The 13,303-nt window shown below is 39.6% G+C and overlaps 1 pseudogene; it reads left to right on the forward strand.

The window, feature by feature from the left end:
- The first annotated feature begins 2,508 nt into the window (after positions 1-2,508).
- LOC120407279 overlaps positions 2,509-13,303 on the forward strand; it is a 101,241-nt pseudogene continuing 90,446 nt past the window's right edge.

Raw genomic sequence — 13,303 nt, forward strand, 5'->3', positions numbered from 1 at the left:
AACTTTCTTCTCACTCTTTAAGATCTAGCCTAAAGGAACTAAGTCTGGCAATGCCCCATCAAGTATGAAAGAAGCAGGTATAGGAGAAATAAGGATGGAAACAGATAACAAAATATTGAGTACCTCTACTTCTGGGGTCAAATTCAATACCTGGATTCTGGTTGCAAGCTGCTGTCACCCATAGCTCCTTCAGGGACTGGCTGGCACTGCCCACAATTTGGATACAATCAGTCAAGAAGGAAGTGGGGCAATAGCAATGACTCAGCACATGTCCAGTGTGGTTTCTATCAGTATGAATTTTATGGAAGCCTGGCCAGAGTTTAAATCTGACTCTGCAACTGGAGGGCAGTGGCAATACTACCAACAATATTCCCAACTGGTGTGCAGCACATTGTACCCTCTACTTGTAGACATGACAACTTGTTTAGGATTTATTTGTCAATTTTTTCTTTAATATTTTTCCCCTCCTATTTTCAATTCTGGAGTCTTATAAAAAGATATGTTAATAGTATATTTGACGAAAAGGAAGGATAATTTAGCAGAGCTGTTAGGAACCCTTGAAATTAAAGTAGCCAAAGTCTTTCCATTATAAACCCATTTTCAGCTGTTTATAACTCTTCCCAACTTTAACAACTCAGGCTATACCTTTTCATGCCAGGTATCTGTCCAGGCTGAACTTTTTTATGCTTGAAAAGCTTCAGATGAAAGAGTTAACCTCATTTTTTGAAAATAGCTGAAAGGAAAGTAGGTAGTTTTGTCAATGTCAAAAATGTCTTCTGTTTCTTTGAAGAGTTTTACCATTGTGGTCGGTTTGGGGCAGATATTTGGCGGAGTACCTTATGTAGGTTCCATGAAAATCCACCTTCTTTTGGCAGAATTACAAGTCGCGCTGACTGAAGAGTGATTATTTTTCATTGGAAGTTCTGAAAAAAGTTGTTTCAATTTTTTTTCTAAACCATTTTTACCAAAACACAAATTTTTACCATAAACAAAAAGCTGTCTGAAAAATCAAATCAGTTTCTGTTTTGGTTAGAGAAACAGAAGATTTGTTATAAGTTTCAAGAAAATGCCATTTGTACACTCAAACTTTGTTAGAGCCTTGCTGATAAAATTTTAAAACATCCATCTGCACTGAGAGCACGTACCAGTCTCCCAGATCCTTTTACATGTCAACTGTATTGAGCATGTTCCCAAAGGCTACTAGGTATCCAGAAAGAATGCAGCAACAGCAGCTGCCATCCTCCTTTGACCTGAAGAAAGATGCACAAGGTTGGAAGCCAGCATAAGACCATGAGTTTTAGTCTTGGTTGTTTCACTATCTGGTACTAAGTTTCTGATGTTCATAGCCCCCTGCTATTGATCAAGATGTCATAGAAGGAAGGAAAGCATAATTTTACAAAGAAGTCAATTGAGAAGTTGCAAAAGGTCACTTCTGACATAGTTGGGGAGTAGAACCCATATCTCTAACATGGCATCTCTTAGCCACAATGCCTTTCCGAATGAATGTAAAAATCTGCGTTTAGCAAGGCTTTCTAAAACCACTAGCCCACACCCCCATCCAGAAACTAGTGTCTCTTCCTGAGACGACTTCTTCAGTGGAATACTATTGCCACTACAAGTTAGTAGTTCAAGTTGCATTTACCTTAAATTACCAGCATTAATGTTTTTATATGATCATAGAACAGAAATAGCATATTACTTGCCCTCAAATGTAGTAAGCACACAATAGTTTTGAAGAAATCCATTAATTCATCCAAGAATGAAAATAAAATCAATAAAATCCTGTATAGAATAGAATGAACAGAACGCACAAAAGAATGTCAGTAATTACAAAGTATGGAATGATATATTGATTTATTTCACTGGGAAAATATTTGAAACAAAATTATAAAACCACAGTTTTATGAACTATAAACATCTAAAGCAAAAAGTGATATTTGCAGTTTAAAAAATACATCCCATAGTCTCTCTTTTACCAAAGTTTTGTCTTCAACTAACTTGGTCTGTGTACAGGCAATTTGAGTGAGATAAAGAATTAGGAGCCGAGGCTCTCACTTTTCCTAGAGTTAACACAACCGATATCAATGTAATTTCTCCTGATTTATACCAGTATGAAAGGATATACAGATCCTAGGTGTCATACTGTAGTATATAAATGCATGAGTCTTTCACTGTTGGAGACTTTGCCTGGATAGGGTGACCACATGCCCCGCTTTGGCCAGGAAAGTCCCTTTTTTAAGCCCTGTCAGAGCACCCAAACTTTGTTTGTCAAAAATGGGCATTTGTCCTGTTTGCTTTTGCCAACTGTTCAAGTTGGCAAAAGCAACTGGGACAACTGCCCAATTTTGTCAAAAAAATGAGGTGCGGAGGAAGGTGTGGAGGGAGTGAGTGGTGATGTCAGCCCTGCGCTGGGGTGGTAAGAGAGGGCTCCGGGGATCAGCAACCACCAGCGTGGGGAGAGAGTCTCAGGCTAGCCCCAAGCAGTGTCCCATTTTCCCTCTGGGAAATATGGTCACTCTACGCCTGGAACCAATGCAAAAAAGACATCAAGGTAACAATAGTCTGAAAGACGCATTATCTTTGGGAGAGAGAAACGTCAGCAGCAGCACTACTGAACGACAAGAAAGAATAATAGTGAAAAGAAAATTAAATATGAGTAGGAGCAAAAAGGCCAGTGGAAATTTGAGTTGCCAAGGTAAGAGAGAGCCTAGGGACTAAAACTGTATTTGACTTTAAGGAGCAGTCTACATGGCAGGGTCCTTTGTAATGTTCTACCTTGCACATGCAGACAAGAGACACTAACAAAGTGGTGCTATAAAGCTCTGGTGTGACAGCATCTAGAATGTATTAATTAAAAAGACTGGAAAAAAATCTAAATGTGCTTCCACAAAAATCTGATTTAAAACACAGATCATTTAAAAAGTTCGGAGCCAATGTTTTTCAAACACAGTTTGCTTTGTAAGTGTCAAATCGATCTAGAAAGCAGGACATTTCTAAGCAATGTAAATGCAAAAGTTTTGATCTGAACATACAGGAAAAGTATACCTCTGGTGTTTGGATATCTCATCAATGACAATGGATTTTGCACAAACTTTAAAACCAAACAAAAACCCCATTGAGCATTTCAGTATGAAAAAAAATCTTGACAAACAGAGCAAATATAAATGATTATTTGAAATGATGACATGGATTATTAGACTGATTGTCATTAGAAACTTCCTGACAATGAGCTTTACTGTGGAATAAATTACCCTGGCAACTAGTTTTGATGAATTGAAATATTTTCTAAAACCAAACACTGTCATTGAAACATTAAAACTGTTCTGTAGGAGAAGGGGGGAAAACTCTTATTTTTACCTTCAACCTTTTTTTAATTTAAAGATAATTTGAGTTATTCAATTTAAATTGTCTTTTTCTGTTTGCATACTTTAATAGCTTACTGTTCCATTGAGCCCTGAGTTTCCATTTCACTTACACTGCAGATTCCTCCAAACCAAACTCTTTTGTCAGCAGACTTATTACATTGCCAACCACTGTAGACTATTAACAATCTTGTACTGTACACGTTTTAAGGAAATGACATTTTCTTTTCCTTTTAGTGCTTGTGAAGGAAAGAAGCAAGACCGACAGCTCTGGAGCTTGAAGTAACATATCCAGGGCACAGATGCAGAACAGGCAGAGGGTATGCATGTTCTTATCATCATCCCATTGAGGGAGCTAGTGAACAGAAGCAGCAAACAGGTGGGTTCTGTGAGAGAGTTCTCCAGGGGAGAAGTAACTATGTGACCGTTGGGGTGAGTTGGTCATCTGTCTTTATTTTTGTGCCTGCTTGATTTAAGTTTATAATGTGGTCTGTTTTGGGGAGCTGTGGGCTGTGTGCTGTGCATAGCGGCCTGCTAGGCAAGGCTGAGAGCTTCCTAACAAGGCTCTAGCCTGCCATCCTTTGATCTCTAATCCCTTTAGGATCACTTGATGAGGGACCAGGGCTAACTCAGGGAGAACAGGAGTTTAAAAAGCCAGCTCCTAAGTAACCAGAGGAACCAGTGAACAGAAGCAGCAAACAGAAGAGTTTAGTGACGGAGTGTGAGAGCCAAACACACTTAATTGACATTCTCTAAACTTAAGCCAATAACCACCCCTCATGGGGGAAAAAAAACATGCACAAAGAACAACAAGAACAACAACAAAAACAGTGCGAGTAAAAATAATGCAGGCAGAAGTCCAGCAACAGACTATCCAGTTTATTAGAACATAAGAACATAAGAAAGGCTGTACCGGGTCAGACCAAAGGTCCATCTAGCCCAGTATCTGTCTACCGACAGTGGCCAATGCCAGGTGCCCCAGAGGGAGTGAACCTAACAGGCAACGATCAAGTGATCTCTCTCCTGCCATCCATCTCCATCCTCTGACGAACAGAGGCTAGGGACACCATTCTTACCCAGCCTGGCTAATAGCCATTTATGGACTTAGCCACCATGAATTTATCCAGTCCCCTTTTAAACATTGTTATAGTCCTAGCCTTCACAACCTCCTCAGGTAAGGAGTTCCACAAGTTGACTGTGCGCTGCGTGAAGAACTTCCTTTTATTTGTTTTAAACCTGCTGCCTATTAATTTCATTTGGTGACCCCTAGTTCTTGTATTATGGGAATAAGTAAATAACTTTTCCTTATCCACTTTCTCAACATCACTCATGATTTTATATACCTCTATCATATCCCCTCTTAGTCTTCTCTTTCCCAAGCTGAAAAGTCCCAGCCTCATTAATCTTTCCTCGTATGGGACCCTCTCTAAACCCCTAATCATTTTAGTTGCCCTTTTCTGAACCTTTTCTAGTGCTAGAATATCTTTTTTGAGGTGAGGAGACCACATCTGTACACAGTATTCAAGATGTGGGCATACCATGGATTTATATAAGGGCAATAATATATTCTCAGTCTTATTTTCTATCCCCTTTTTAATGATTCCTAACATCCTGTTTGCTTTTTTGACCGCCTGACCGTATTTATTTGCTTTTTTGACCGTATTTATTGCACTGAATACAGCATGTATGATAGGTGGGCAGGTGGCATGTGTGCGTGAATTTGCTGCAAGCCACTCCTGGTTCCCAAAGACAGAGTATGGCCTCTTGAGAGAGGAGGGGCTTAATTGGAGGAGCTAAGGGAGAGACACTCAGAGTGGTCCTACCCCCAGTCTGACAGGAGGAGGATGAAAGTCTCAGGGAAGGAGATTGCAAGCTGGAGTGAAGGGAAACAGTCCCTTCATTGGGACCTTCCTTCCAAATGATGTCATGGTATCCCTTTCAGACTGATGATATCCATCTGTGGAAGAAAACCCCAGTTATTAGAAAGAGGCAGGTAATAGTTATGGGGGATTTGATTTATTAGAAACACAGATAATTGGATTTGTGATGATTGGCAGAACCACATTGTGAACTGCTGGGTTGCAGACCTCTTGAGATATGTAGACAGCTTTATGTGCAGTGCTGGGGAGGAGCCGGTGGTCAGTGACATAAGAAAAGCTAGGAGAGAGGATCTGGAGGTCAAATTTGAGATGCTAAGAAAGAGATTGTTTAGGACCTGATGGTAGCAATCTCTGAAATGCTTCCCATTCCACAGGCAAGGTCAGTTAGACACGCAAAACTACAGGGTCTCAATGTGTTAATGGGACAATGGTGTTTGGAGAAGGGATTTAGAAATATTAAGACCTGGGGAACCTTTTGGGAAAAGGAGGTGCCTATAAAGGAAGTATGGACTTCACCTAAACCAAAATGGAACCAAACTGCTGGCATGTAGAATTAAAAAGGTCAGAGGAGTTTTAAACTCAGGGCTGGGGGAAAAGCCTACAGGTGTGGAGGAGCACACTGTTTAGACAGGCACATCCCTTATGGGAGGATTTATTAAAAGGGATACTCTATAGCCTAGTAAAGAGTAGAGAATAGAAATTGATCAAGCACAGGCAGGAAATGAAGAGGAACAGCTAAACAAGAGAGTCCCATTCAATTACATCACATGAAGGCAGACAACTAAATATTGACAAATGTTATAAGTGCTTGTATACAAATGCCAGAAGTCTAAATACTAAGATTGGTGAACTTGACTGTATTTTATTAAGGGAGTGTATTGATATAATAGGCATCACAGAAACTTGGTGGAATGATGATAATCAATGGGACATGGTAATACCAGGGTGCAAAACACACAGGAATGACAGAGTAGGTCATTCCAGTGGGGGAGTGGAATTAAATGTGAAAGAAAGCATAGTCAAATATAGTAAACATCTTAAAGGATCTGAATGGTAGAAATTCCATGCTTGAATAATAAGAGTATAGCAGTAGGAATATACTACCAACACCTGACCAGGATGGTGACAAGTAATTGTGAAATACTCAGTGAGATTAGGGGGGGTGACAAAAAGCATAAAACCCAATAATAAAGGGGGATTTCAACTATTCTCAGATTGACTGGGGACATATAACCTCAGGACAGGATTCAGAGAGTATACAGCATTAATGATGGCTTCTTGGAGCAGCTAGTCCTGTAATGCACACAGAGAGAGGCAATTTTTGATTTAATCCTAAGTGGTGCACAGGATCTGGTCCAAGAGGTAAACATTCCTCAAGAGCTCAGTAATAGGAACCATAATGTAATTAAATTTAACATCCTTGTAGGAAGGAAAATACTAAAGAAACCCACCACAGAAGCATTTTTCTTCAAAAAGGGGAACTACCCAAAAATGAGACTAGTTAAACGCATATAAAAAGGAACAGTCACATGAGTGAAATGCCTGCAAACTGCATGGATACTTTTTAAACACACTGTAATAGGAAGCTCACACTATATGTATACCCCCCCACACAAAAAAAAAACCCTACAACACAACGCAAATAATAGGACCAAAAAGTGCCACCATAGCTAAACTAATGAGCAAAAAAGAGTCAAGTAGAGACAAAATGACATCTTAAAAACTGGAAGTCAAATCCTACTGAGAAAAACAGAAAGGAGCATAAACTCTGGAAAGTCAAGTTTAAAAGTATAATTAGGCAGTTTATCGAACAATTTGAAGGGCGACTAGCAAAACAACACAAAAAATTAAGAACATCAGAAGCAGGAAACCAGTCAAACAATCAGTGGGGCCACTGGATGATCAAGGTGCTAAAAGAGCACTCAAGGAAGACAAGGCTGTTGTGGAGAAGCTAAATGAATTCAGTGCATTGGTCTTCACTGAAGAGAATGTGATGGAGACTCCCCCAGCAAAGCCATTCTTCTCAGGAGACAAATCTAACACAATATATAAACCTACAAATTGGTTGTCCAGAGGATCCAGAGAATAGTGTACTTGGACTTTCAGAAAGCCTTTGATGAGGTTCTTCAACAAAGGCTCTTAAGCAGTCACAGAATAAGAAAGAACGTACTCTCATGAATCAGTAACTGATTAAAAGCTAGGAAACAAAAGGGTAGAAATAAAGGGTCAGTTTTCATAGTGAGGGAAACAGAGTCCCGCCAAGGATCTGTACAGGGACCAGTGCTGTCCAACATATTCATTAATGATCTGGAACAAGGGCTAAACAGTGAGGAGGCAACGTTTGTAGCTGATACAAAATGACTCAAGATAATTAAGTTCAAAGCTGCATATGAAGAGTTACAAAGAGATTTCACAAAACTGGGTGACTGGGCAAAGTAATGCACATTGGAAAACATAATCCCAGCTACACATACAAAACAATGGGTTCTAAATTAGCTGTCAGTAACATGTGACTTTTCAGTTTGAATTCTGCCCATACTTGTGAGCTAGGAAAGTATTACCATCACCAATAATAGCACAGAGATTAAGTGACTTTCCCTAGTTACACACAAATGATGTGGCAGAGTCAGGAAAGGAACATGCAACTCCTAAATCCCACTCCAGTGTCTTAATCAAAAGAGCATCTTTTCTACTGTTAGTATTTGCACTAACCCATGAACAGATCATTAACTGCAACCCCCCTCCCAAAAAAAATGCCCATGCACCTAAAGCACTTTTTAAATGCATAATTTGGTGTTCTGCTTTCCAGAATCACCAAAAGATGGGCATAGGACCCTTCCTTCAAAGACTTTGTCTCACTGAAAAGCCCAGTCATCTGAAAGAAGTGGAATCTAAACTGACAGATAAGATAACTCCAACACAGCAAAATATCTACAAAATGAAACAAAGTTGATGGGAAAAGAATATGATCAGCATCAAGGACTATGCTGACCCCTAAAAAGCTGGAGGTGGGAAAGCACAGTAATTGCTTATCTGTGCAGTTCAGTATATCCGCTATAACTCTCACAAGAGTGAGTGCCTTCATATACATTTCTCTTCGTATCTAAGTGACAATGGGGAGCTAAAAGAAGCAACTGCATGTTCTGGGACTTGGCACTGACTACAAATGTTTAACAGGCTAATCATTCTACATAGTGGCAGAATGATAGCTTTAAAATATATATATATATATATATATATATATATATATATTAAAGTTAAAATTGGTATTCCTAAGCAGGAAAAAGGCAAATTTGACATAGAATGATTCATGATAAGGTAATGACACTAAGGATTTGTTCAACAATAAAATTTGTGGAGCATGTTAATTTAATGGTTAGTACAAAGTTTAGTTATCAAGATTTATAGCATCCTTCAGTGAATCTGGCAAACAAATACCACACAAGAAAACTTCTTCATTTAACACTATTAGTTTAAATCATAGCTTTGAATGATTCGTGACCTACTGGTTGAAATATACATGTTCAAAAGCATGAGGATTGGAAGTATCTCTTATAATAAAAGAGAAGAAAATTGCTACGGCAACGCCAAAAGACATTAAAATAGTAAATAAATTGATGATTTAAAACTGTTGTCTCCTCTAGACACAATGCATCTGGTTTGAAATGCTAATTCATATGCAATAGTATTTTTGACTCCTGAACTTTTCACTGAATTCGAAATTGTCATTTTGAAAGCTAGCTAGTGTCACTTTCAGACAGTTATGTTTCACTGACATTGCTCTTCCGGTAGTTATATAGTTCAACTACTGTGTTCCACTTCCAATGAAAAGGAGCAAATGGGCTGGTTGAGAAGCTAATAATTCATTTCTAACTTCAAAATGGGGTTTTAAGTTTGAATAAAATAAGATACACTAAGAAGAGAATACCAAGAAGAGAAAAGAAAAAAAAATCAGGAAACAGTGAGAAATCAAGCAACTTTTCACCTGGGAATAACTAAGGATCTGTCCCCATATATGGGTCTGACCTTGAAACGTTTTTGTGTTCAGATCTCTCATTGAGGCCAATAAGATTTTCTATGCTGATTGATTGCGGGTTTAGGCCTAGACAGTACGCTCAAGAAATAAAATTGTCAATGGAGATAAAGCATTATATACAAAATCATGATATAATTTGTGCTGTGGGAAAAAATCTTATTGTAGCATATCAATAAATGTTTAAATTTATTAGAACTTCATCTTAAATACCTGACATACAATATTAATTGAATGCATAAAATAGAACATTTGAGAAATGTATATGTTCTAATCTGACATGCAATATAGCCAATTGAATCATTCTGATGCCTCATTCATTTATATCATGGCCTATTATACAACTCCAAAGAACTAGATAAATTCATGGAGGATAGGTCCATCAATGGCTATTAGTCAGGATGGGCAGAAATGGTGTCCCTAGCCTCTGTTTGCCAGAAGCTGAGAATGAGTGACAGGGGATGGATCACTTGATTACCTGTTCTGTTCATTCCCTCTGGGGCACCTGGCACTGGCCACTGTTGGAAGACAGGATACTGGGCTAGATGGACCTTTGGTCTGACCCAGTAGAGTCATTCTTATGTTCAGAGTTAGGGAAGGAGTTGTTGAGCCACTGACCATTTTACTCCTTTATAAAGGCTTCTGAAAACATAGCATCTGATTCTCCATTGCCTTGCACTTTGTGGAGTCATTTCCACCTTTGCAAAGTGGATGGGTAAGGCCAGAATGTAGCACTTAAATTCCACTTCAGCCTTTTCTGGGTTATACAATGGTGACAAAAATACACCTTTTAAAAAACTGAATTTATCACCTGGAATTTTCAAATGGGCTTGTTCTGGATAGGTCCTTTCATTAGGTGAAAATAATCTATAACATTTAAAGTTTAAATTTTAAACACTCAAGTTTCATCCATGAAACTTTGGCTGCTTTGGGAAACTATGATGCTAGCTGCAACTTCCATGGTAAAATTAACTCCTTTACACATGGCAAGCTCAAATGTAGTGCCCATATAAACCAATACTTCCACCATGGAAAACATCAGGCCAAAAAATAATTGTTCTGAAAGTTCAAGCATGTGAAAAAAAAACAACAGGTTGTTGATGTAACATTGACTATATAGTTTTTTCTGGATCACTTTAGCGACAGGTAATGGTAGTGTATGACATACAAAATATTGTTTATTGGACATTTCACATTTGTTTAATTTACTGTGGTCAGAGTTTATTTGCTCCATTGGAGACAAAGAAGATACAGATCCACGGAATGTCTAATTTAAGTCTTCATGGGGGATGACAGGCCAAAGAGCTTTCTAGGTTTAACAGCACTGCCTTTTATTGATTGTTGTGTTGTATGCACTTGGGATGTGTGTGTGTTTTTTGCATGTTGAATTGTATTGTTTGTACCACTGTCTTTAGTAATCAGTTTAATCTGTGTGTGCTGCACAGAGGAGAGGTGAAGGACTGGAGAATCTATTTTTCACCTCCATTGGATATAGGTACTTTTTCATAACCAGACACAGCCTGTGACTATTCCAGAGGAATAGCTTTACCCTCCTTTTACAGATAGAGAATCTAAGATGCAAAAAGACTTATTTATCCAAATTCCCATGGTGAGCCAATTGCAGAGCTGATAGTAGAACCCAGGAATCCTGCCTCCTCATCTGCCCTACTCTAGTGACATAGTCCTGTTTTGTTCCTGTCCTGTAACACATTTCAAAAGTGGTATGTTACAGGACACCAGAAGAAGCCCAGCGGGTGTGGGGGAGAGAAAGGGAGGCGGAGGACACAGACTTAGGGTACGTCCAGACTATCCGCCGTATCGGCGGGTAGCAATCGATTTATCGGGGATCGATATATCGTGTCTCGTCGAGACGCGATATATCAATCCCCAAATCCTCTCCTCGTCGACTCCGGAACTCCATCAGAGTGAGCAGTGGTAGCGAAGTTGACGGGGGAGCCGTGAGGACGTGAGGTAAGTCAGAATAAGATACGTCGACTTTAGCTATGGTATTCCCGTAGCTGAAGTTGCGTATCTTACATCGACACCTCCCCCCTCCCCCCCAGCGTAGACCAGGCCACAGTCTTACTCCTAGGTTTTGTAGTTGCTTAATGAAACATTGAGATTATGAGCACAAAAGGAACTACTATCCACTCAGGGCCTCCCCAAGTCAGACTGAGAATTTTCAGCTTGGAAAAGAGATGACTAATGGGGATATATAATAGAGATCTATAAAACAATGACAGATTATGGAAAAAGTAAGTGTTATTTACTCCTTCACAGATCACAAGAGCCAGGGGGTCATCCAGTAGGCAGTAGGTTTAAAACAAACAAAAGGAAGTACTTCTACACATCACACACAGCCATCGTGCGGAACTCATTGCCAGGGGATGTTGTGAAGGCCAAAACTATAACAGGGTTAAAAAAAGAATTAGATAAGTTCACGGAGGATAGGTACATCAATAGCTATTAGCCAAGATGATCAGGGATGCAACCCTATGCTCTGGATGTCCTTAGACCCTGACTTCCAAAAAAGGGGATGGATCACTATGATTGCCTGTTCATTCCCCCCCAGATTGGCCATTGTTGGAAGAGAGGATACTGGGTTAGATGGAATATTGGTCTGACCCAATATGGTCCATTTTTATGTTTCAGTGAGAACAACAGTCATTTGCCACATAAGAACCAGGATCAGCTAAACCTAGATTACACCTGACAGGTGTTTGTCCAGCCTATTTTTAAAAACCTCCATTGATGGGGATACCACATCTTCCCTTTGAAGCGTATTCCAGAAATTAACTACTCATAGTTGAAAAGGTTTTTTTCTAATATCTAACTTAAGTCTCCCTGGCTGCAGATTAAATCCATTACTTCTTGATCTACCTTCAGTGGATATGGAGAACAATTGAGCAGAGTCTCCTTTATAACAGCTCTTAATGTATTGGAAGACTGCTATCAGGTCAACCCTCAGTCTTCTTTTCTCAAGACACAGCATTCCCAGTTGGTTATCTAATCCTGATTTTTTTTGTTGTTCTCCTCTGAACTTCTTCCAATTTATCCAAATCTTTCCTAAAGTGTGGTGCCCAGAACTGGACACAGTAGTCCAGCTGAGGCCTCTCCAGTCCAGAGTAGAGTGGAACAATTACCTTCTGTACCTTACATATGACACCACCACTCCAGAATATGAGCCTTTTTTTCAACTGTATCACATTAACTCATTCAATCTGTGATCCACTATAGCCCTACAGATCCTTTATAGCAGAACTACCACTTAGCCAGTTATTCCCCATTTTGTAGCTGGGCATTTGATTTATCCTTCCTAAGTGAAGTACTTTGCACTTATCTTCACTGAATTTCATCTTGCTGATTTCAGACCAATTCTCTAATTTGTCAGAGGCATTTTGAATTTTAATCCTGTCCTCCAAAGTGTTTGCAGCCCTTCCCAGGTTGGTGTCATTTACAAATTTTATGAGTATACTCTCCACTCAGTCATCCAAGTCGTTAAGGAAAATATTGAATACCAGACCCAGGACTGATCCCTATCAGACTCAACTAGATACCCATTTTGACAGGGGACTATTAATAGTGACTCATAGTGGTTTTTCCAGGCAGTTTACCCACCTTATAGTAATTTCACCTAGACCACACTTCCCTAGTTTGTTTATGAGAATGTCATACGGTACTATGTCAAAAGCTTTACTAAAATGAAGATATATCACCTCTACTGTTTCTCCCCTCCCACCATACATTAGGCCAGTAACCCCATCAAAGAAGGAAACTAAGGGTACGTTTACACTTACCGGGACGGTCGACACGGCGAATTCGACTGCTCGGAGTTCGAACTATCGCGTCTGATCTAGACGCGATAGTTCGAACCCCGGAAGCGCTAGTTCGAACTCCGGTACTCCACCGCGGCAGGAGGAGTTGCCGGAGTCGACCTTGGAGCCGCGGAGTTCGCTTCCGCAGCGTCTGGACGGTAAGTAAGTCGAACTAGGGTAGTTCGAATTCAGCTACGTTATTCACATAGCTGA

This window comes from Mauremys reevesii, linkage group 6, assembly GCF_016161935.1.
Source record: "Mauremys reevesii isolate NIE-2019 linkage group 6, ASM1616193v1, whole genome shotgun sequence".
Classification (NCBI taxonomy): Eukaryota; Metazoa; Chordata; order Testudines; family Geoemydidae; genus Mauremys; species Mauremys reevesii.